Source organism: Anolis sagrei, chromosome X (assembly GCF_037176765.1).
Source record: "Anolis sagrei isolate rAnoSag1 chromosome X, rAnoSag1.mat, whole genome shotgun sequence".
Lineage (NCBI taxonomy): Eukaryota > Metazoa > Chordata > Lepidosauria > Squamata > Dactyloidae > Anolis > Anolis sagrei.
The window spans coordinates 10122825-10147596 of NC_090034.1; the positions used below are offsets into that span (position 1 = coordinate 10122825).

At 45.5% G+C, this 24772-nt stretch overlaps 1 protein-coding gene across 1 annotated transcript in view; it reads right to left on the reverse strand.

Annotated features, from left to right (window-relative positions):
- Positions 1–22039, reverse strand: part of LOC132782154 (protein ELFN1) — a 298099-nt gene extending 276060 nt beyond the window's left edge. The window contains exon 1 of the mRNA XM_060786871.2: positions 21426–22039. The gene's annotated coding sequence lies outside the window, so the exon portion shown is untranslated. The remainder of the gene's footprint in view (positions 1–21425) is intronic.
- Positions 22040–24772: the final 2733 nt, after the last annotated feature.

A 24772-nucleotide genomic window follows, 5' to 3' on the forward strand; every position in this document is an offset into this window, starting at 1 on the left:
GGGCTCTGATTATGTTTTCTTGCCCTCGTGAAGGGAATTGAACTGGAGGGCCTTAAGTATTTTCTGTTGTCATGGGGGTTCTATGTGGGAAGTTTGTCCCAGTTCTGTCATTCGTGGGGTTCATTCAGAACAGTCTTTGATTGTAGGTGAACTATAAATCACAGTAACTACAACTCCCAAATGTCAAAGTCTATTTTCCCCAAACTCCATCAGTGTTCACATTTGGGCATACTGAGTATACGTGGTCCAGCTACATCATTGTTTGAACCCACAGTGCTCTCTGGATGTAGGCGAACTACAACTCCCAAACTCAAGGTCAATGCCCACCAAACCCTACCAGTATTTTCTGTTGATCATGGGAGTTCTCTGTACCAACTTTGGTTCAATACCATTGTTGGTGGGGTTCAGAATGCTCTTTGTTTACATGTTAACTATAAATCCCACCAACTACAACTCCCAAATGACAGAATCAATTTCCCCACCAACCCCACCAGTATTCAAATTTGGGCATACTGGGTATTTGTACCAAATTTGCTCCAGTGAATGAAAATACATCCTGCAGATCATTATTTACATGGCAATTCATAATGTTAGGGTTATGGTTGGGGGTCACCACAACATGAGGAACTGTATTAAGGGGTCGCGGCATTAGGAAGGTTGAGAACCATTGACCTAAAGGATTGTATCCCTTGTTTATGAAATATATACATCCAAGAAGAAAGACATCGACACAAGATCTCGGAGAATTTGCTCTCTGGCTTGGATCACGGAGCTTGGCTTATGGGACTTTTTAAAGGCTGAAATACTATCTGAAAGAAAGGCAAAGCTTACTTTTAAACCAAGGAGAGCCACCTTGCTCAAATCACACTCTCTCAACCTCACGACAAAAGCCAACAAAGATGTAGCCAAGGAAACCCCACGAGAGGGTGGCTATAAGTTGGAAAGGACTCGAGAACAACAACAACAATCAATCACAGCACTTATTTGCCGTCCATTTTGCAAGCGAACAGTCAGAGTGACGTTTTGTCCAAAGCCTCAAATCATGAAAGGTTTTCCAATGTCACTCTTCAGCTTCAGAGAAAAGAAACCACTCAGCTTTGAAGCTCAAACTTTGATTCCACGGGCTTTCCGGACTCAAGGGCCGGCGGTGCCCACGTTGTGACAGACCGAGTTTAATATCAAGTGGTCTGAGTCGGGTTCCCAAATCTCTATTAGAAGCCCTTTCATGTTGGCAGTTTTGTGTGGAAATACTGTCAGATATGAACTGCTTCCTGTCAAACGCTTTAGAGGTGGTTTCAGACATTGCAATTCCTTCGCCTCTCTCCGATGCTGGTCAGAGATGAACTGGCTTTGATTGAGAAGAGATGGGCAAGTGCGCATTTCTGTCAAATGCTGTCAAATCCTTTCCAATCTTTTTGTATTGGCTGCAGATGGAAAAAAAGATTTAAGAGGACGTTCCCCTGTTGATATGGTCCCCACCATTCACTGGAATCATTGCCCATCCTCGCTAGGTTTTTGAAGCATCGCCAGGAAAGACGCAATTAAGAAGCAGTATATAATACTGGGTTGTTGTAGGTTTTTTTGGACTAAATGGCCATGGTGTAGAAGCATTCTCTCCTGACGTTTCGTCTACATCTATGGCAAGCATCCTCAGAGGTAGTGAGGTCTGTTGGAACTAGGGAAAAGGGTTTATATATCTGTGGAATGACCAGGGTGGGACAAAGGACTCTTGTCTGCTGGAGCTAGGTGTGAATGTTTCAACTGACCACCTTGATTAGCATATAATGGCCTGACAGTGCCTGGAGCAAACTTTTGTTGAGAGGTGATTAGATGTCCTTGTTTGTTTCCTCTCTGATGTTGTGCTGTTGTAATTTCGGAGTTTTTTAATACTAGTAGCCAGATTTTGTTCATTTTCATAGTTTCCTCCTTTCAATATAAAATAGTCATCGATTATTTGACTCACCTCCCAAACTTCCCCAAAGACTTGCAATTGTATGTATTGTCAAAGTATTCATGGCCGAAATAATTGGGTTGTTGTGAGTTTTCCAGGCAGTATGGCCATGTTCCAGAAGCATGCTCTCCTGACATTTTGCCCACATCTATGGCTGGCATCCTCAAAGGTTGTGAGGTCTGTTGGAAACTAGGCAAGTGAGGTTTGTATTGGGTTGTTGTAAGTTTTCTGGGCTGTATGGCCATGTTCCAGAAGCATGCTCTCCTGACGTTTCACCTGCATCTATGGCAGGCATCCTCAAAGGTTGTGAGGTCTGTTGGAAACTAGGAAAATGAGGTTTACATATTTGTGGAATGAACAGGGTGGGACAAAGAACAACAGAAAGGAAATCACCTCTCAACAAAAGATTGCTCCAGGCACTTCCAGGCTATCAAATGCTAATCAACGTGGTCAGTTGAAACATTCACACCTAGCTCCAGCAGACAAGAGTCCTTTGTCCCACCCTGGTCATTCCACAGATATATAAACCCCTTTTCCTAGTTCCAACAGACCTCACTACCTCTGAGGATGCTTGCCATAGATGCAGGCGAAACGTCAGGAGAGAATGCCTCTAGAACATGGCCATATAGCCCAAAAAAACCTACAACAGCCCAGTGATTCTGGCCATTAAAGCCTTCGACAATACATTAATACAGTGTGTGTGTGTGTGTGTGTGTATGTGTGTGTGTATAATGTTCTTGAGTCCTGCCCTGATTTGAAATTGTAGATCGAAACAATTTGGAAACATTGCAGATGAAGTAACTTTTCTAAATTGTTGTAAGTTTTTCGGGCTGTGGGTCCATGTTCCAGAAGCACTGAAACAATCAGGGACAGCTAATCACCTCCCAACAAAGGATTCCCCCAGACAGTAAGAAGTCACACCTTGAAACTGCTATGCTGTTAAGAGCTAATCAAGGTGGCCAGTTGCTCCATTCATACCTAACTCTAACAGACAAGAGTTCTTTCTCCCACCCTGGACATTATTCCACAAATATATAAACCCCATTTTCCTAGTTTCCAACAGACCAGACAATCTTTAAGGGTGCCTGCCATAAATGCAGGCGAAACGTCAGGAGAGAATGCTTCTGGAACATGGCCAGGCAGCCCGAAAAACGTACAACAACCCGGTGATTCTGGCCATGAAAGCCTTCGATAACTGTATTGTTGAAGGCTCTCGTGGCCGGAATCACTGGGTTGTTGTAGGTTTTTTCGGGCTATATGGCCATGGTCTAGAGGCATTCTCTCCTGACGTTTCACCTGCATCTATGGCAAGCATCCTCAGAGGTAGTGAGGACCTCTAACAACCTACAACAACCCTTCGATAACTTTTCTGAGTTTGTTCTGGTCGCCATTCTGAAAATTTCTCTCCTGGGGCCAAATCTATTTTTTCTTTCTTGAATTCATTCTGAAAAAGTATATTTCGTTGAAGTTTTAAGTAATTTAAAAAGCCAATTCTCCAACTAGGAACTTGGCAAAACCTCCAACAAACCCCAAAGCTCACCCTTGTCAAAATCACGGCACGCCGAGAGTTTTCCCTTCCTTGATGCAGCCTATGCTTCGTCGTCGTCGCTGCGGTGTTTTGATCAATGCGTTTCTCCATCAAAGAGGTTTCAAAGATGGGAGAAGAGCATGAATAAAAAAGGCGCAGCCTTGGTGATGCTCCATGCTTCCACAAACAAAATCCAGTTGTCCTTTTTTAAAAAGCCTCCAAAATCAATGGAGAATGTTTGCGATCAGAATTCCTCATCAGAAAAGCATAAAGCAAAGCACAGCATTGGATATGTTCTGAGGCTGCAGCTCCTAGCCAGAAGAGCCAAGGAGGAGGAATGCTGGGATTTGTAGTATGACACCTGGAAGGCCACCTAATCCTTGCACTTGATTGCAGAAACAAGAACAAACCAATGTGTTGTCGAAGGCTTTCGTGGCCGGAATCACTGGTTGCTGTAAGTTTTTCAGGCTGTATGGCCATCTTCCAGAAGCATTCTCTCCTGACATTTCGCCTCCATCTATGAGACTCATCCTCACAACCTCTGAGGATGCCTGTCATAGATGCAGATGAAATGTCAGGAGGGAATGCTTCTGGAACATGGCCATACAGCCCGAAAAACTTACAGCAAACCAAGAACAAATCACTTGAAGCTGGCTGTGAAATCAGTATTATTCTGTATTTTGCACAGAATGTGGGGACGTAAACTTTTTGTGACTACAAATCCCCAAAATCTCCTAGGAAATAAGGACATTGTTATTTGGATCTGTGTTTCTCAAATTTCCCAATGTCACGACCCCTTAATACAGTTCCTCATGCCATGGTGATCCCCAACCATAACATTATTTTCGTTGCTATTTCATAATTGTAATTTTGCTACTGGTATGAATTGTAATGTCAGCATCTGATATGCAGGATATATTATCGTTCACTGGACCAAATGCGGCACAAATACCCAATACACCCAAATTTGAATACTGGTGAGGTTGGGGGGGGGGGGATTGATTATGTCATTTGGGAGAAAAGCACAATCAAAGCACCCCAGACAGATGGCCACCCAGCCTCTGTTTAAAAGCCTCCAAGGAAGGAGCTAGTACAGAGGAGGAGATGTTATTCCAGGTATAATAACTCCACGTGAAAGGAACTGAATGCTAGCATGGCAAAGGGGTCTGAGTGTTGAACTGGATTCTAGAAGGCCAGAGTTTTGATCCCTGCTCAACTATGGAAAGCCATTAGAAGTCACACTCTCTCAGCCTCCGAGGAAAGCAAAGGAAGACGTGGTTCGAATAAGCCTTGCTAAGAAAATCATAGGAAAGTGCCCACAAATCAGAGTCAACCCAAAGACGCTTTCAGCAGACTGTGTGGTTGGACAAGGCTTCCGAGAGACAAGGATCTGAATCCCTAATTACAGCTGTGACAATCCACTGGCTGATCTTGCCCAAGTCACACTCTCTCAGCCTTAGAGGATGCCTGATCTCATGAACTCTTAGCAGGAAAGGTTGCCACAAAAGTCGGAATGTAACAACACCAAGTGAAAAAATTAGGAGTCAATGTAGCACAGTAGATTGAGCATTGAACTACAACTCTAGAGCCCTGGAATGTGGAACCACAATTCTAGAGACCAGGAATGTTGAACTACAACTGTATAGAGACCAGAGAAGGCTGAACAACTCTAGAACCCAGGAAATGCTGAACTGAGACTCTAGAGACCAGGGAACATTGAAGTACAACTCTATAGTGACCATAGGATGCTGAACTAAAACTCTATAGAGACCACGGAAGATTGAACTACAACTCTAGGGACCAGAGAACATTGAACCACAACTCTTGAAAGCAGGGAACATTAAACTACAACTCTAGAGACCAGGGGATGCTGAACCACAACTCTAGAAACCAGGGAACGCTGAACTACAACTTTAGAGAAACCAAGGAATGTTGAACTACAACTTTAGAAACCAGGGAATGTTGACCTGCAACTCTGGAGACCAGGGACGTTAAACTATGATTCTAGAGATCAGAGAAGATTGAACTACAACTCTAGAGATCTGGGAAGGTTAAACTACAATGCTATAGAGACCAAAAAAGATTGAACTACAACTCTAGAGAGCAGGGAATGTTGAACTATGACTCTAGAGACCAGAGGAGGTTGAACTACAATTATAGAGACCAGGAAATGATGAACTACGACTCTAGAGACTAGGGAACATTGAACTATAACTTTAGAGAACAGGGAATGCTGAACTACAACTTTAGAGAACAGGGAATGCTGAACTACAACTCTAGTGAGCAGGGAATGCTGAACTACAGTTCTAGAGAACAGGGAAGGTTGAACCACAACTCTGGAAACCAGGGAATATTGACCTGCAACTCTAGAGACCAGGGAACGTTAAACTATGACTCTAGAGACAAGAGAAGGTTGAACTACAATGCTATAGAGGCCAGGGAAGGTTGAACTACAACTCTATAGAGGCCAGGGAAGATTGAACCACAACTCTAGAGACCAGAGAACATTAAACTACAACTCTAGAGAGCAGGGAAGGTTGAACTACAACTGTAGAGAGCAGAGAACATTGAACCACAACTCTAGAGAGCAGAGAATGCTGAACTACAACCCTAGAAACCAGGGAATGTTGACCTGCAACTCTAGAGACCAGGGAACATTACACTATGACTCTGGAGACAAGAGAAGGTTGAACTACAATGCTATAGAGACCAGGGAAGGTTGAACTACAACTCTAGAGACCAGAGAACATGAAACTACAACTCTAGAGAGCAGGAAAGGTTGAACTACATCTCTAGAGAGCAGAGAACATTGAACCATAACTCTAGAGAGCAGGGAACGCAGAACTATAACTTTAGGGAACACTGAACTACAACTGTAGAGAGACCAAGGAATGTCGTACTACAACTCTAGAAACCAGGGAATGTTGACCTGCAACTCTAGAGACCAGGGAACGTTAAACTACAACTCTAGAGAGCAGGGAATGCTAAACTACAACTCTAGAGAGCAGGAAATGCTAAACTACAACTCTAGAGAGCAGGGAATGCTAAACTACAACTCTAGAGAGCAGGGAAGGTTGAACTACAACTTTATAGATACCAAGGAACATTGAACTACAACTCTGGAAATCAGGGAACATTGACCTGCAACTCTAGAAATCAGGGAAGGTTGACCTGCAACTCTAGAGACTAAGGAACGTTAAACTACAACTCTAGAGAGCAAGGAGGTTGAACTATGACTCTAGAGCCTTCCTAGACAAACCAAACACTCTCAACCTCAGAAAATCCTGCAATGGGGGGGGGGGGGAGGGTCACCTGAGGTCCCCATAAGTCTGAAAAGGAGTGAGAAGCACACAAAACAACCACGGTTGCTCCTTTTTTCCCTCCAAGTAGCCGGAAAACCTCAAATCCCCAAGTTCCTTGTGGTGAGTTCTGAATCCTCCCTTCCCTCGGTGCATAGTAGGGTTGCCCCAAGTCTGCAGCACTTCTGGTTCCAATCAGGAGCAGGAGAGGCACGAAGGCGATGCTTCCCGACCTCTGGCAACAGGAAGCCCACCCTTGCCCCCACGTTTCCTCCCACTCGGTGCTTCCTTGCAGCCTAGAGGAAGGAAGGCAAGGAAGGCCCCCTCCCTCCGCCCCCCTGGAGCTGCACGGAGATGCCATTCGCTCTCAGTCCGAATCGATGCCGGGGGCAGGAAAGGCTCCACGCTGGTTTCTTCGATTTAGCGCGCTAATGACATTTCGCCTTGGAAAGCCGGGGGAGAAAAGCAGCCCAGGGAAGAAGGGAGGGAGGGGGAAACAGGGGGGTCTCCCTTCCATAGATCCCCCTGGACGACATCTAGAGAATCCAAGGGCAGGGCTAGAACCCCAGGCTAGAACTCAAGCCTCCAGAGAAGGAGACTCCCCACCCCACAGCTTGCCCTCTCCTCAATGGGGCATCAGATCTCGAAACAGGGCTCTCAAGGGTCATTCTCTCCGTCTTCTCTTCTCCCAACGCTCTGGTTGAATATGCCCTCGCCACCTTCGAGGTTCAGGCGTCCGGCTTTCTCGCCTTTGCACTTGCCTGGTTTCCAGACTGGGAGGAAACGAGGGAAGGCGAGGAAAAGGCGGGTTCCGACAACCTGCGGGCGAACACGCGTCTACCTCGGCGGGATCTGCGGGCGCCCACTCTCCAGAGATGCCTTGAAAGCTGGGACTGGGAAAGGAAGAGCGAAGAGGAGGAAGAGGAGGAGGGAAAAGACGGAGAAGAGGGAGAGGAGGAAGAAGAAGACTAAAAGGAGGAGGAAGAGAAGAGGAGAAGGAAGAGGTGGTAGAGGAAAAAGACAGAGAAGAGGAAGAGGAGGAAGAAGAAGACTAAAAAGAAGAGGAAGAGAAGAGGAGAAGAGGGGGAGGAGGAAGAAGAAGACTAAAAGGAGAAGGAAGAGAAGAGGAGAAGGAAGAGGTGGTAGAGGAAAAAGACAGAGAAGAGGTAGAGGAGAAAAAAGAAGACTAAAAGGAGGAAGAGAGGAGGAGAAGGAAGAGGTGGTAGAGGAAAAAGACTGAGAAGAGGAAGAGGAGGAGGAAGAAGACTAAAAGGAGGAGGAAGAGGCGAGGAGAAGGAAGAGGTGGTAGACGAAAAAGACAGAGAAGAGGAGGAAAAAGAAGACTAAAAGGAGGAAGAGAGGAGGAGAAGGAAGAGGTGATAGAGGAAAAAGACAGAGAAGAGTGGGAGGAGGAAGAAGACTAAAAGGAGGAAGAGAAGAGGAGAAGGAAGAGGTGGTAGAGGAAAAAGACAGAGAAGGGGCAGAGGAAGAGGAAGAAGACTAAAAGGAGGAGGAAGAGAAGAGGAGAAGGAGGAGGAGGGGGGGGGGAGAAGGAAACCAAAAGGAGGAAGACCAAGCTGAAGAGGAGGAGGAGAGGAAGGAGAGGGAAAAGAGGGAGAAGAGAAGGAAGAAGAAAATTAAGAGGAGAAGAAAGAGAAAGAAGAAGAGGAGGAAGCAGAAAAAAAGGAAGACGGGAAGAAGAAGACTAAAAGGAGGAGGAAGAGGAGAAAAAGGAGGGGGGAAGGAAGAGAGGGGTGAACGAAACCAAAAGGAGGAGGAGGAAGCAGAAGAGGAGGAGGAGAGGAAGAGATAGAGGGAAAGACGAAGAAAAAGGAGGAAAAGGGAGATGGGGAAGCGACGGGGAGAAGAAGAGTAAAAGGAGGAGAAAGAGAAGGGAAAAGAAGAGGGAGAGGGGGATGAATGAAACCAAAAAGGAGAAGGAGGAAGCAGAAGAGGAGGAGGTAGAGGGAAAAGATGAAGAAGAGGAAGAGAAGGAAAAGGAAGAGGGGAAAGAAGAAGACTAAAAGGTGGAGGAGGAAACAGAAGAGGAGGTACAGGAAAAGACGAAGAGGAGGAGGAAAAGGAAGATGGGGAAGGAGGGAAGAAGGAAACCAAAAGGAGGAAGATGAAGCAGAAGAAAAGTTGGAGAAGCGGAGGAGGTAGGAGGAAAAGACAGAGAAGAGGAGGAGGAAGAAGAGGAAAAGGAAGAGGGGAAAGAAGAAGACTAAAAGGAGAAAGAAAAAGAAGAGGAGGAGGAAAAGGAAGAGGGGAAAGAAGGAAACCAAAAGGAGGAAGATGAAGCAGAAGAAGAGGAGGAGGAGGAGAGGATGTAGAGGGAAAAGATGGAGAAGAGAAGGAGGAGGAAGAAAAGAGGAAGACGAGGGGGAAGAAGAAGACTACAAGAAGGAGAAAGAAAAGGAAGAGGAGGAGGAAAAGGAAGAGAGGGAAAAAGGAGACTAAGTGGGGATGAGGAAGCAGAGGAGGAGGAGCAGAGGAGGAAGAAGATAGGAAAGAGAAGAGAGGAGGAGGAAGGGAAGAGGAGGAGGAGGAAAAGGAAGAGGGGAAGGGGAAGAAGAAAACTAAGAGGAGGAGGAAGAGAACAGAAGAGACTACAAGGAGGAAGAGGAGGAACAGAAGAGAAAGAAGGAGGAAGAGGAGACAACGGGGTCCCCCAATTTCCTTTGGGGGGGGGGCAGAGAAAAGGGACAGGACTGGAAAGCGAGGAAAGAAACCCACCCAGCTGCCTCCAACTTCCTGGTCAGAAAACATAGAAGAATATTGGAATGTCCAATATCCCTCGTTTATGTAATAATGAGGATGGTGATAATAATAATGGTGGCATCAACATTCTCCAAGAGGGAAAGACCTTCAACAGGCCTGATTAGACAATGCCCATGCCGCCATGTTATTTTTCCCCTTCCCATCTCTTGAGTTGTATTTCCTCTCTGACCTGTTTGTCCTTCCTTTCAAAACATTCTCTCAAGGAAGGAAGGATTCCATGAAAAATACCCTTTCAACCCTCCCTTAATAGACGTCATCCATACTCAGTGAGGGCCGCCGCCTTGCCTCCCTCCTCCCGGCCTTTGAAACACTGGAATCAATTTATATTAATGATCTCTTTATTCACCACTGCAAACGTTTGAATATTTAATTTGCTGCAAACAGGCAAGAAATGCATCAAGTGGAGGGGAGTGGGACTCTTCCCCATTTCCTCTCCGAACAAGGATCCCTTCCTTCAATGTATGCCTTCCTCAGCACTGGGGTGGGTTTGGCTCAAGGAGATACACTAAAGAAGGAACATCTACACTGTGGAATGAATGCAGTTTGACACCACTTGGATGCCTATAGGTTCAATGTCATGGGATTTGTAGTTTTGCCAGCTCTTGAGTCTTCTCCACCAAAGAGAGTTGGTGTGAGGATTCCAGGGCATTGAGTCAAGGCAGTTCAAGTGGTTGCAAATTACATTCCTTCTACAGTGCAGATCAGGCCTGGGCAAACTTGGGCTCTCCAGGTGTTTTGGACTTCAACTTCCACAATTCCTAACAGCCAGTAGGCTGTTAGGGATTGTGGGAGTTGAAGTCCAAAACACCTGGAGGGCCCAAGTTTGCCCATGCCTGCAATAGAGTCTCCTTCTCTGAAGATATCTTTTAGGAGAGCTTGAACGGTGTCTTTCCGCATGGCAAGGGGTTGGTCTTGATGTTTGGGGTCTCTTGCAACTCTGTGATCCTCTATCATGAAGCAAAGTTAGGTTCTCAGACTGTGATTTGACCAAGATGGTCAAAGGTCTGGAAGCAAAGCCAGTTTACTTTGGAGAAAGACATCCAAAGACAATACGGTAGCTCTCTTTAAACAACTGATGAGATATCATGGAGAAGCACCTACATAAAGGCAATGGATCCCATCTGATCTTGGAAGCCAAACAGAGCCAGACATGGTTGGTATTTGGATAGAGACCACAAAGGAAGACTCAGGACTATAGTTCTATTTCAGAGGAGGAAATTGGCAAAGCAACCTTTCCATCCTGAAATGCATAGGGCAGTGGTTCTCAACCTGGGGTCCCCAGGTGTTTTTGGCCTACAACTCCCAGAAATCCTAACAGTTGATAAACTGGATGAAATTTCTGGGAGTTGTAGGCCAAAAACATCTGGGGACCCCAGGTTGAGAACCACTGGCATAGGGTCACCTTAAGTTGGCTGTTGACTTGAAGGCACATACATTTATAGGCATATCATGTAGACATATCATGTAGAAACTATGACAGGTTTGTTCTCAGCTCCAGAAAACAAACCAGGGAATGGACATTGGAAGGACATTGGGAAGTCTGACTTGGCCATGGTGGTCCACACTCTAGTTACATCCCAAATAGATTACTGCAATGCGCTCTACGTGGGGCTGCCTTTGAAGACGGTTCGGAAACTTCAGCTAGTTCAACGGTCGGCAGCCAGACTACTAACTGGGGCGACATACAGGGAGCATACCACCCCCACTGGCTGCCAGTCCACCTCCGAACCCAATTTAAAGTGCTGGTTTTGACCTATAAAGCGCTATATGGTTCTGGCCCAGCTTACTTGTCCGAACGCATCCACCCCTATGTCCCACCTCGAAACCTAAGATCATCCGGGGAGGCCCTGCTCTCGCTCCCGTCAACAGCACAAATGCGCCTGGCGGGGATTAGAGACAGGGCCTTCTCGGCGGTGCCCCCCCATGTATGGAACACACTCCCAACTGAGGTAAGATCGGCCACCTCCCTCCTAGTTTTTCGAAAGAAACTAAAGGCATGGTTTTGGGACCAGGCTTTTTGACAGTAGATGCAAGCAGCACTTTAAGGGAATATGACCTGAATGACGATATGGCTGATGAGACTGTTTTACTGTTTTAATGATGGCTTATGTATTGTTAATTATGCTTTTATATCTAATTGTGGTTTTAATTTTGTAATTTGCTTCAGAATGGGGCCCATTGTAAGCCATCCTGAGTCCCCCTTCGGGGGTTGAAAAGGATGAGATAGAAATGTGAGAAATAATAATAATAATAATAATAATATCTCAATTTCTGGAAAAATTGGGTTGGGAAACTGCTTGCATCCAAAGAAACATATCAACTAAGATGAGCCAAGATCTGGACACAAAGAAAGAACTTAAGTATATTGTTGATAAGCCTAAAATGTTTTCAGAGAAGGCTGGGAGGAGATATGAGGAGAGGAGACATGATGGCCATGGATCACGAGGTGAGGGGAAATCATAGAGAGGAGGGAGCAGGCTTCCTTTCTGCTGCCCTGGAGACTATGACACAATGGAACAATGGCTTCAACCTACAGAAAAGGAGATTCCACCGGAACATGAGGAAGAACTTCCTAACTGTGAGAGCTGTTCAATAGTGGAACTCTCTGCCTCGGAGTGTGGTGGAAGCTTCTTCTTTGAAGGCTTTTAAGCAGAGGCTGGATGGCCATCTGTTGGGTGTGCTTTGAATGTAAATTTTCTGTTTCTTGGCAGGGGGTTGGACTGGATGACCCATGAGGTCTCTTCCACTTCATGAGCCATCTAGAGAAGATATGTGAACATTTAGAAATCAAGTCTTAGGAAGCAGGATATGTTTAGCTTGAAGGACAGAAGACAAGATCTTTTTAAACGTGTGAAGGGATATTAGGGTGAAAATGAAGTCGGCAGCAAATTTGAATGTTGAAGAAAGAGATTCTACCTAAACGTTTGGAAGGATTTCTTGGAGGATCTAAACTCCATTTTCTCCTTCTTGTTCAATGAGAACTACCTTGGAACACGGTGAATGGAAACCACCTATGAAAAAGCTTCCCACATGTCCATAGATCTAGTATCTGACCACCTTGTTTTTTGAAAAAGTTAACCCATATTAAAAGGAGTAGTATCTTATACTTAAGTTTATTAACTAGGTTTGCAAGATAAGGGGCTGGATCCAGAGGAAGTCAACCTCCATTGCACCTGATCGGAAGAACTCAGCCATTCCCATAAAAACCAATGTTTTGAGCAGGGAAGCTATTTGAAGGATTAACCAGTATTGCTTTGAGTATTGAGTAATGGTCTGGAGAACAAGATTTGGTTCCTGCTTGGCCATGAAATCCTGGTGCATGGGTTTGGGCCAGTAACACTCTTTTAGCCTCAGGTTTGCCTTAAGATCACCATAATGTGGAAACGATTTGAAGGCACACAACGTAAGACTGGATCCCAGTCTACGTTTTCCAACTTGAAGCCCTTTTATATGACACAACAATGGGGTTCTTGTCCTACCTTCAATGCTATGGCTGCATCAGATGGGATTCTGGACTTATTAGTTTGTAAGCCTCTTAAGACCTCTCCTATTTGAAGGATTAACCGGTATTGCTTTGAGTATTGAGTAATGGTCTGGAGAACAAGATTTGATTCCTGGTGCATGGGTTTGGGCCAGTCACACACTCTCGGCCTCAGGGGGGAAAATGATAGGTTTGCCTTAAGACCACCATAATGTGGAAACGACTTGAAGGCACACAACATAAGACTGGATCCCAGTCTCTGTTTTCCAACTTGAAGCCCTTTTACGTGGGGCTCTTGTCCTACCTTAAATGCTCTGTCTGCATCAGATGGAATTCTGGACTTATTAGTTTGTAAGCCTCTTAAGACCTCTCCTTCAAGGTCTTGATAGGCTTCCAGACTCATTTTGCTGGTGGGCTTCAAGAGCATTCTTCTGATTCTCATGTGTTTGATGTCAGGACATCTGTTGATACAAATGGGACTCCATAATTGTCCTTGGACTATGGCTCCCAGAAGCTCCAAATGCCTGGAGAACCATGGCTGGAAACCAGTGACAAAGAAGATGGATACGGACACGGATCTCTCTTCTGTATATGCATGTTTAAAGTGTCACAATTTGGGATCAAGCATGATCACAAGCCCCTTGATTCCACCTACTCTGACTTTGCAGGGTTTGAGATTATAGTGACTTGGAGGTCTCTCATTGAGAGGAGATTCCATCTGAACATGAGGAAGAACTTGCTGACTGTGAGAGCTGTTCAGCAATGGAACTCTCTGCCCCGGAGTGTGGTGGAGGCTCCTTCTTTGGAAGCTTTTAAACAGATGCTGGATGGCCATCTGTCAGGGGTGATTTGAATGCAATATTCCTGCTTCTTGGCAGAATGGGGTTGGACTGGATGGCCAAAGAGGTCTCTTCCAACGCTTTGATTCTATGATTCTATGATGGGGTCTCCCTAAATCTCAGGGTTGGGGGCAACCCTTACAGAAGGCCGATCACTCCTCTTTGTATGTCTATCCTTCCTCTCGGCCTTGCAACCCAGCTGGGCGGTAGGCTTGGGCAAGGCCGCCTCCTTGGCTGGGCTTCATTCAAAGGCAATCAGGGATCCTTGCCAAAAAAAAAAAAAAAAAGCAGGGGGGAGGAAAAAACCCTTGGCTGTTCCACAATAGCCGCCTTGATTGGCAAGCTCCCCCTCCCGTGTTTAGCATTAATTCGGTGCAACTCGATGGCCACATCTGTCATTTTAATTAGAGCTGCAAGGCACTCCCCGGCCAGCATCACACACCATCCAGAGAGAAAGATAGAAGGATGGCTAAATGGATGGGTGGGTGGCTGGATAGATGGATAGACAGATAGAAAGAGGGATGGATGGATGAATAGATAGAGGGTTGGATGGAGAGATAAATAGATTGATAGACAGACATATACATGGATGGATAGGTAGATGGATGGATGGATAGATGGAGAGAGAGACGGGAAAGTAGGTATATGTATCTATTGCTGGCTAGCTTGGTGGATGGATGGATGGACGGACAGATAGATCAGTAGATGTATGGGTAGATAGATAAACAGGTGGATTGATGGATAGATAGGTAGGTAGAGAGATGGATAGATGGATAGATAAATAGATCAAACCAAGTCATACAAACTAGTAGAAGGAGAATTTAGGGGGTTGGGAAAGTTCCAGGGATCCAGTTCCGCACTAAATTCAACTTCAGACCAGTCTGGATTCCCAATGGGAATGAGAGAAAGCAGTTTACTTGCCGAGGTCAATGACGATGACGGTGATTTTGCTATTTAAGAAAATCAGTTCAGGAAATGTATCACAGCAAATTATAACTCTTCCACCTGAAGATCTAGCTAAATCTAGCTGGGTCAGAGAGTCTGAACATCCCCAAGGCACCAAACCCCAACTGATGATGGAAGCCAAGCAGGGCCAGTCCTGGTTAGTGCTTGGATGGGAGACAAACCAATGCTGTCAAGGCTGCATATCAAAACTGTCTCCGAGTCTTGCTTGCCTAAGTAAACCATATTAAATTCATAGCTTGCCATAAGTTGAGAGGCTACCTAGAAGCACACCAACACTCTTCAACTAAAAGCAAAATTACTGAGCCCAGGAAGAGTGAAAAGAAGTGTTGCGAGGCCATTTGTGTGTCTGGAGATTTTAATTAAAAAAGGAGACGACTGCCGAGTCGGAGAAGTTTATATTCTTCCTTCTCCTTCTTTTACCTATTTTCTAAAAGGACAAGGGAGGGTATAGATATACAGAGAACTGAATAAATAGATAGCTGGGTGGATGGATGGATGGATGGACAGATGAATAGGTAGAAAGATAGGTAGAGGGATGGTTGGATAAATCAGATACATAAACAGATGAACAGAAAGATAGAGCTAGATGGATGGAAGGAAGGATGGATAGAAGAATAGATAGATAGAAAAAAGATAAATAAATAAATAAATAAAGAAAGAAAGAAATAGATGGACGGACTGATAAAGAGATGAATAGAGATGGATGGATGGATGGATGGATGGATGGATGGATGGATGGATGGATAGATGATGGATAAATAGAAAAATGAGTGAATAGATGGATGGATGAACAGAAGGACAGATACGGGGAGAGATATAGATAGATGGATGGATGGAATGACGAATACACAGAATAGATAGAAAGAAAAATGATAAATAAACAGATGTATAGATGGGCAAATACTGATAAATAGATGACTAAAGTTAGATAGCTAGACAGACAGATAGAAGAAGGATAAATATATAGATGAGTGGATGAATGGATGGGTGAATAGATAGATACATAGATGAATAGATAGATGTAGATGGATACATAGATGAATAGATACAAAAGATGGATAAATAGATGGATAGATGGACAAATAAGACTGATGAATAGATGAGTAGATAGGGCTGGTCCATGAAGTCACGAAGAGTCGGAAGCGACTGAATGAATAAACAAAGATAGATGGAAAGAAGATGGATAAATGGGTAGATGGATGGATGGATGAAAAGATAGATGAATAGATAGCTATAGATTATGCTTTTTGTTGTAGGCACATGTTGTGCCGGTTGTTAGCCGCCCTGCATCCCTCTGCGGAGGTCAAAATAGGGCGGGATATAAATGTCCGAAATAAATAAATAAATAGATGGGTGGATAACTACAGCAAACAAAACTCTAAAAAAGACCAAGGTGACAGTGAAGTTCTGTGGGATTTAAATCCAAAACTACATTCTAAGACTTGGATGGACAATTTCTTTCTTAGTTCAACATCTTTTGGGTCTCCAATTCTGGTCTTTTCCCTTCTGGTTTTGACCCAGCCTTTAGCCAGTTGTTGTGATTCCTTCATTTGCCTTATATAATCTAAACCTGGCTTCAGATCTCACCATTCCTGGAGATACCTCTGCTGAAGCCATTTCCATGGGACCTTCCAAAGCCCCTGGGACCTGGGCACGTGTTCTGGTTGTGTGCCTCCAAAGCTTCTCTGGGAAAGGTTTGTTCTGGGAGGGTTGGGCCTTGGCCTCCCTCTGAGGCTGAGAGAGTGTGACGCACCCAAAGGCTGCCCAGTGGGTTCCCACAATTTGAACCCAGATCTCCAAAGCCCAGCCCTCAAACCATGTGGCCAGGCTGAGTTTGCTGGCAGCATAGTATCAGATACAGTGGCAGCAGACCTGAAGGAATGGGAAACTCAATTGAACTCCTAGTCCTGGGCACATCTCTCTCTTTCTCTCTCTCAGTCTCTCTCTGTGCAAGATACTTTAACAATCAGGGTCATTCATCATTTTCGACAAGTTCTCCGGCGATCAGTAAACAGCTTTATTTAAGGCGCAAGTTAACCTGCCAGGAAGATTTCGAGCCTTGTTTCAGGACCCAAAACCCTCCTCTCTTCACCCTCCAAATGATAGGCTTCTCCCTCCCTTTCTTCTGAGACCCCAAAGCGCAAAACTAGACCATATCAGAGTGAACCACCCCTTCCATTTACACACATTCGGCGGATTATTCCCTGAACACAGAGCTTGGGCTCCTTGGAACCGAATTGCTCCCATTTGGAGACTTTTGCTTGGGTTGCTGAGCTCCATCTCCTGCCTTTGGCCCCAAGAGATGCCAAGATACACCTTGGAGGGACCAAAACACCCTTTAGGCCCAAGTCGGGGCAGATTCTTGAGGACAATAGTTGACTTAACCTTCCTTATACTACAAGATAACCAATCAGGGAGCCAAGCAAGGGGTGGGGGAGGCCAAAGAGTGACCTTAGAGGGTAGAAGTAAATAGTTGTAGACCCCCCTCATTCCTTTCCCCTAAAATGATTGAAATAGGTTGGAAATAGGTTGGCCAACTCCGTTAAGTTTCCCTCACCTTCCTTCTGTGAGGAAGCTATTTGAAGGATAACCAACCAGGAGCCAAGAAATTATTTTTAAAGGGGAAATATCTAAAGAGGGGGTAAGTTGACATTTGGGGATGCAGTGAAATAGTTGTGGACCTCCCTTTCTTTCCTGAATGTAATGGAAAAGGGTTGGGAATAGGTTGGACAACTCTAAGTCGCCTTCCTTCTATGAGGAAACTACTTGAAGGCATGCAAGACAACCAGTCAGGGAGGTATGAAGAGGCGAAAGCATTGGGGAAGCAGAAATGTTGACCTTTGAGGTGGGAATAAATAGTTGAAAACTCCCATCACCTTTCTTTCACCTAAAATAATGGAAAATAGGTTGGGAATAGGTTGGCCAACCCTAAGTCACCTTGCTTCTATGAGGAAGCTACTTGAAGGCATGTAAGACAGGGAGGTAAGGAGAGGTGAAACCAGTGGGGAAGAGGAAAGACTGACCTTTGGGGGTAGGAATAAATAGTTGAAAACCCCCACCACTTTTCTTTACCCTAAAATAATGGAAAATAGGTTGGGAATAGGTTGGCCAACCCTAAGTCGCCCTGCTATATGGAAGTTACTTGAAGTCATGCAAGACAACCAGTCAGGGAGGTAAGACATGGATATGAAAGCATTGGGGAAGGGGAAATATTGACCTTTGGGGTGGGAATAAATAGTTGAAAACCCCCCAACACCTTTCTTTCCCCTAAAATAATGGAAAATAGGTTGGAAATAGGTTGGCCAACTCTATGCTCTGCGAGGAGACTGTTTGAAGGATGACCAGTCACAAAGCTAAGGAAAAAATGAGGGGAGGGGATAATCAGGGGAGGGGATTAAATAATTGTAGACCCCCCCCCCTTCTTTCCACTAAAATAATAGGTTGGCCAACTCTTAGGTTGTCTTTTCCTTCCTTCTGCGAAGAAGCTATTTGAAGAATAGCCAGTCAGGAAGCTTAAAGTAAAAAAAAAAAGGGGGGGGGGGGATGATGAAATAACAAAGGGAGGGGATTAAATAATCATAGAAACCCCCTCCTTCTTTCTTATTTATTTATTTACGATGTTTATATCCCACCCTTCTCACCCTGAAGTGGACTCAGGGCAGCTTACAAGTTTTATGTACACACAATATTTTATATTATTAGCACAGCACAATATTAGTATTATATATGAATATATTGTACTATACCACTATACTGCAATATTATTAGTAATATTACATGTGAGATATATATATATATATATATATATATATATATATATATAATTATTATTATTACTAGCCGTCCCCTGCCATGCATTGCTGCAGTCCAGTCTGTGTATATATGTTTTGTGTATGTATATATGTGTATGTGTGTGTATATATATTTGTGTATATATGTCTGTTTGCATATGTGTGTATATATTAGTAATATTACATCTGATATATAATATATAATTTTTATATTATCACTAGCCATCCCCTGCCATGCATTGCTGCGGTCCAGTCTGTGTATATGTGTTCCGTGTGTGTGTGTATTTGCATATATGTGTATATATGTGTGTTTGCATGTGTGTGTGTATATGTGTGTGTGTGTGGCTTTGTGCATGCATTGTAAAAAAAATTGGGCTTTTTAAGTCCCTTCCACTGTGTTTTTCAGTGTTTTTATGAGTGATGGTCACTCGTTGGCCTGATCGGTGTCTTGTGTCCAAATTTGGTGTCAATTTGGCCAGTGGTTTTGGAGTTATGTTAATCCCACAAAGGAACATTACATTTTTATTTATGCTAGCGGTCCCCTGCCACGCGTTGCTGTGGCCCAGTCTGGTGATCTGGAAAATAAAGTGATGAAAAAGTGTTGGTATCTAATATATGTAATGTCTTTATGCATGTGAGCAAACAATATTTCTTGCTGTTTGTTTGCCAGTGTTGATGTGGAGATTGTCTGGTTTGCCTACTCTGGAACATGCAACATATCATTGTCCTTCTTTAGGGGTCTCTTTCAAATCTTTGATACTGCAACTGTCATATACATGTGTGTGTGTGAATGGCTGGATGGCCCTTTGTCAAGAGGGCTTTGATTATGTTTTCTTGCCCTGGTGAAGGGAGTTGGACTGGATGGCCTTAAGGCAGCTTTTCTCAACCTGGGAAATCAAGACCGGGGGGGGGGGGGGGGGTTCCAGGGAGTTGTCAGAAGGGTCACCAAAGACCACCAGAAAACACAGAATTTTCTGTGTGGGATGTTTGACCCAATTTCGTTGTTGGTGGGGTTCGGAATGCTCTTTGATTGTAGGTGAACTATATATCCTAGTAACTACAGCTCCCAAATGTCAAGGTCTATTTCCCCCAAACTCCATCTGTGTTTATATTTGGGCATATTGAGTATGCGTGCCAAGTTTGGTCCAGATCCACCATTGTTTGAGTCCACAGTGCTCTCTAGGTATAGGTAAACTACAACTCCCAAACTCAAGGTCAATGGCCACCAAACCCTTCTAGTGTTTTGTCGAAGGCTTTCATGGCCGGAATCACTGGGTTGTTGTAGGTTTTTCCAGGCTATATTGCTATGTTCTGGAGGCAGTTTTTCTCCTGACGTTTCACCTGCATCTATGGCAAGCATCCTCAGAGGTAGTGAGGTCTCTCTGAGGATGCTTGCCATAGATGCAGGCGAAACGTCAGGAGAAAAACTGCCACCAGAACATGGCCATATAGCCCGGAAAAACCTTCTAGTGTTTTCTGTTGGTCAGGGGAACGATGGTTCAATGCCATCGTTGGTGGAGTTCAGAATGCTCTTTGATTGTAGGTGAACTATAAATCCCAACAACTACAACTCCCAAATGACAAAATTGTAATTTTTGAGACGTGTTGTGAGACGTTTTGTTGCCAAATTTGGAGGTGATTTCGTTCATTGGTTCTTTTGTTTTTAAGGTACTCATTATGCACAGAGCATTTTATATATAGATAGGTAGAAGATAGATTTAATGTATTGTCGAAGGCTTTCATGGCTGGAATCACTCAGTTCTTGTGGGTTTTTTCGGGCTATATGGCCATGTTCTAGAGGCATTTCTCCTGACGTTTCGCCTGCATCTATGGCAAGCATCCTCTGAAATGCCTCTAGAACATGGCCATATAGCCCGAAAAGACCCAGAAGAACTGAGAGAAGATAGATTTCTTTCCTCTCAAATGATGGAAGTAAATTGGGCAACTCTGGAAGTTCCTTCTGCAGGGAAGCTATTGGAAGGATAACCAGTCAGGGAACTAAGGGGGGAAAAGGTGAGGAGAGATAGCAAGGGAAGGGAGTTCAATAATTCCAGAGCCCTCCCTCCCTTCAGTCCTTTAAAATAGTAGAAATCGGTTGGGAAAGGGATGGAGAGCCACTCCGCTCAGGCGGAGCTGTCCAGCTCTCCTTGGTGCTGAAACTGACTCCATTCGACAATACATTGACTCCATTCCCTTCGCCGCTTCCTGAGAGTAACTCCTTCAACTCAGACTCCGTTTTGGTAGTGAGGAGGGGAGAGAAAGGATGCCCACACAGGCAAGCTAAGCCCCCCACAATTTCCACAGCCCTTGGAGCACCCCCCAGAACGAAAAGTCCTGATCTGGGCACTGAAAAGTTTGGGAGCCGCCAAGTCTGGTGGGGAAGGAGAGAGGCGAGTTGGCTTTGAGGCAAGGAAGGGAGAGAGGTCGGTCTCCTCAATCCCCTCAATCATGCTCCGTCTCCCCCAAACAGCCCACTCTTTAGTCCAGCCCTGCGTGGAGAATGGCTCTCTGTGTGTGTGCCTTCGTGGAAGTCTCTCTCCAAATGGCTCCGGAGAGGGGTGTGTGTTCTGGGGAGAAGGCAAAGCATGCCCTCCATGCTCTGTTGGGCTCCCGACAATGCCTCCCTTCCACTCTTCAGGAGACACAACCAAGGTGGAAACCTTCCTCTTCCCCTCCCCTCCCCACCAAGAGGAATTAGGGGATTAGCTTGAGAAGGAAAGGAGGAAGAATGAGACAATTGCGCCCTGAAATCATCATCATAGCAAAATCCAACCGCCGGCTCTTCCTACCTGCCTCCACGAAGGAGAGAACCGGCTCCTGCTCTTCTTCTCTCTCCTCCTTCTGGCTGCCTGGCGCGCTCCCTCTCTTCTTCTCCTCCTCCTTCTCTCGCGGGAGGCGGGCGGGCGAGCCTTCGTCTTCTTCCTCCTCCTCCTCTTCCTCTTCCTCCTCCTCTTTCTCTCTCTCTCCGTCAAATCCTTCGGCCGCCACTGCGTCAATTGCCGGCTCCCTTCGCCTTGGTGGGGGAGAGAGTGTGTGGGTCAGTGTCCCCTCCCCACTGAACCGGCTCCGGGTTCCGATCTTGGATCCTGCTTCTGCTCCTGGCTTCCTTTCTCCTCCGCCCTCTCGCGATTCTTCTCCACTCCTTTTCTTTTTGGGGGAAAGGCCACGAAACGGAGACGGAGAAGGAGAAGAAGGGGGGAGATGGATGGAAGACGAAGGAGACCCTCCCCACAAACACTCACGCGTACACACACACACACAAGGCGCAGACAAGGAGCGAGCCCGGCGCCGGTCCTGCTCCCCGCGCGATCCGAGGAGGAATGGAGGGAGTCGAGGAAGAACAGAAGGAAGAGGAGGAGGAGGAAGAAGGAGAGTTGAGAAGGGAGGGAGGGGCCGGGGAGGGGCGCGTGTTTCTCCCTCTGTGTGTGTGTGTGTGTGAATGAGGGAAGGGAGAGAAAGGCGCGCCTGCGTGGGTCTCCGCGCCGGAGAGAGGAAAAGCCTCGCGCGGGGAACCCCGGCTACAGCCTGCCCTTCCCGCCTCCCTCGCCTTCTTTCTTTCGCCCCCTTCCCTTCCTTGTTTCCCTCCTTCCTTCTTTGCTTCCATTCTTCTTTCTCTTTTTTCCTCCCTTCTTTCCTTCCTTCCTCCCCTTCTTTCTCCTTTCTTTCCTTTCTCTATCTCTCCTTTTTTCTGTCTTTCTTTTCTTTTCTCTCTCTTTCCCTTCCTTCGCTTCTTCCAATCCCTCTTCCATTCCTTCATCCCTTCTTTCCTTTCCTTCTCTCTCGCGTTTTCCCTCCCTCCCTTTCTTTCCTTTTCCCCTTCTTTGCTTCCTCTTCTTCCTTTTTGTCTCCCTTTCCTTCCTACTATCTTTCTCCTTCCTTTTATTTTTAGTTCCTTTCCTTCCTTCCTTCATTTCATCTTCCATTCTTTCCTTCCTTCTCTCTCATCCTCCCTCCCTCCCTTCCCTTTAACTTCTTTTCTCTTGTCCTTTCTTCCTTCCTTCTTTCCTCCTATCCTTCCATCCTTCTTTCTTTCCTTCTTTCCGCCCTCTCTCCCTTGTTTCTTTCCTCCCTTCCTTCTTTCCTCCTATCCTTCCTTCCTTCTTTCCGCCCTCTTTCCCTTCTTTCTTTTCTTCCTTCCTTCTTTCCTCCTTTCCTGCCTTTCCTCCTTCTTTCTATCTATCCTTACTTCCTTCTTTCCTCCCTCCCTTCTTTTTTTCCTCTCTTCCTCTTCCTTTTCTTCCTTTTTTCCTCTCTCCCTTTCTTCTTTCCTTCCTCCCTTCTTTCCTCCCTCCCTTCTTTCTTTCCTTCCTTCTTTCCTCCCTCCCCTCCTTCTTTTCTTCCTTTCCTCCCTTCCTTCTTTCCTCCGTCCTTTCTTTCCTTCCTTCCTTCTTTCCTCCCTCCCCTCCTTCTTTACTTCCTTTCCTCCCTTCCTTCTTTCCTCCCTCCTTTCTTTTATTCCTTCCTTCTTTCCTCCCTCCCCTCCTTCTTTTCTTCCTTTCCTCCCTCCCTCCCCCCTTCTTTCCTCCCTCCCTGCCTCCCTTTTCTTCCTTCTTCCCTCCCTGCCTTTCTTCCTTCTCCACTTCCTTCTTTCCTCCCTCCCTTCTTTCCTTCCTTCCTTCCTTCCTTCCTTCCTTCCTTCCTTCCTGCCACTCCTTCTCCCAGGAGTCCCTCCTCTCTGTCCAGGTCTTGCCTTGGCTTCTCCCTCCCCATTTTCATATCCTCTCCCTCCCCGTGAAATGTCAGGAAACTTTGAGGAAATATACTACTGCTATTATTGCAGAGCATTGAGCCAGGGCCATTCAAGTGGTGCCAGCCCAACCGCATCCATTCTCCGGTGTAGATCCACCCAGGAGCCTCAAGCCTGTGGGCGACACTCTTCCTTTATTTACTTTAGTGTTCCATCCCCTTAAAGCCTTGAAGAGGCCTGTGTTCCTCTTGAGAGGAGGAGGAGGAGGAGGAGGAGGAGGAGGCACAGCCGCCTCCTCTCCTTTATCTTGTGCTCTCCCTTTAAGAACCTTCCTGGCCCCAGACCAGCAGTGGGCGGGGCTAAATAGGCGGGGCCAGCGCCCACTACCGTATTTCTGCGAGTATATCCGCTTTCTCTTTTTTCAGCTTTTTTTAAAACTACAAATCCCATAACCCCCAACTTCCTAGCATCGAGCTTTGGCTCTGAATCCAAGTCCAGGTCCTCAGCTCAGAGTCTTTGTATCTTTCTTAGCATTTTTGCTTCTCCTGTTCCCTATTCCAGCTCATACTAGTCATTATGGGAGTTGTAGTTAAGCAAGTGGGAGTTGTAGTTCATGGACGTCTCACAAATGGCATTCCAATTGCATTAAAATGTCTGTTTCTGAATATGAAACAGACATATGGAATGTGTCCAGAGGAGAGCGACTAAAATGATAAAGGGTCTGGAGAACAAAACCTATGAGGAGCGGCTTAAGGAGCTGGGCAAGTTTAGCCTGAAGAAGAGAAGGCTGAGAGGGGGTATGATAGCCATGTATAAATACGTGAGAGGAAGCCACAGAGAGGTGGAGGGAGCAAGCTTGTTTTCTGCTTCCCTGGAGACTAGGACGCGGAACAATGGCTTCAAACTACAAGAGAGGAGATTCCATCTGAACATGAGGAAGAACTTCCTGACTGTGAGAGCCGTTCAGCAGTGGAACTCTCTGCCCCGGAGTGTGGTGGAGGCTCCTTCTTTGGAAGCTTTTAAGCAGAGGCTGGATGGCCATCTGCCAGGGGTGATTTGAATGCAATATTCCTGCTTCTTGGCAGAATGGGGTTGGACTGGATGGCCCATGAGGTCCCTTCCAACTCTTTGATTCTATGAGAAGAGTCCTAAGTCCATAATAATAATAATAGTGGTATTTATTATTAATCATATTGCGATCAATATTTATAATATTAGTACGAACATTATTGATGCTTTCTGCAGGTCCTTACTATGATTATTAAACGAATTCTTTCCATGACTTTATTGGACTATAATTCTGCTTCTATGATTGTGTTATTTCCATCAGAAGCAATTCAATATTGCGGGGCTGGTGATTATTATTATAAGGTAATGTTATAATGCAATCAATAATAGATGAGGGTTCAGGGATCCATTTCCAGCCAGGAGGAAGGGACTCGGGAAAGC